Below are 1,059 nucleotides of genomic sequence, written 5' to 3'. Positions count from 1 at the left end.
CTACACAATAAAGCATGACTTACACCAGGAAAAGTCATGCTACGTAATAAAGCATGACTTACACCAGGAAAAGTCTCGCTACACAATAAAACATGACTTACACCAGGAGAAGCCACGCTACACAATAAAGCATGACTTACACCAGTAAAAGCCATGATACACAATAAAGCATGACTTACACCAGGAAAAGTCATGCTACGTAATAAAGCAGCTACACAATAAAGCATGACTTACACCAGGAATAGTCATGATACACAATAAAGCATTACTTACACCAGAAAAAGACATGCTACATAATAAAGCATGACTTACACCAGGAAAAGTCATGATACAAAATAAAGCATGACTTACAGCAGGAAAAGCCATGATACACAATAAAACATGACTTAAACCAGTAAAAAACATACTACATAATAACACATGACTTACACCAGGAAAAGCCATGCTACACAATAAAACATTACTTCCACCAGGAAAAGCCATGATACACAATAAAGCATGACTTACATCAAGAAAAGCGATGATACACAATAAAACAGGACATACACCAGGAAAAGCCATGATACACAATAAAACATGACTTACACCAGGAAAAGCCATGATACACAATAAAACATGACTTACACCAGGAAAGGCCATGATACACAATAAAACATGACTTACACCAGGAAAAGTCATGCTACACAATAAAGCATGACTTACACCAGGAAAAGCTATGATACACAATAAAACATGACTTACACCAGCAAAAGCCATGATACACAATAAAACATGACGTACACCAAGAAAAGCCATGCTACACAATAAAACATGACTTACACCAGGAAAAGCCATGATACACAATAAAGCGTGACTTACAACAGGAAAAGCCATGATACACAATACAACATGAATTACANCATGATACACAATAAAACATGACTTACACCAGGAAAAGCCATGATACACAATAAAACATGACTTACACCAGGAAAGGCCATGATACACAATAAAACATGACTTACACCAGGAAAAGTCATGCTACACAATAAAGCATGACTTACGCCAGGAAAAGCTATA

The sequence above is a fragment of the Mizuhopecten yessoensis genome, unplaced genomic scaffold, assembly GCF_002113885.1.
Source record: "Mizuhopecten yessoensis strain PY_sf001 unplaced genomic scaffold, ASM211388v2 scaffold11089, whole genome shotgun sequence".
Classification (NCBI taxonomy): domain Eukaryota; kingdom Metazoa; phylum Mollusca; class Bivalvia; order Pectinida; family Pectinidae; genus Mizuhopecten; species Mizuhopecten yessoensis.
Note: the sequence above shows the minus strand (reverse complement) of the source record.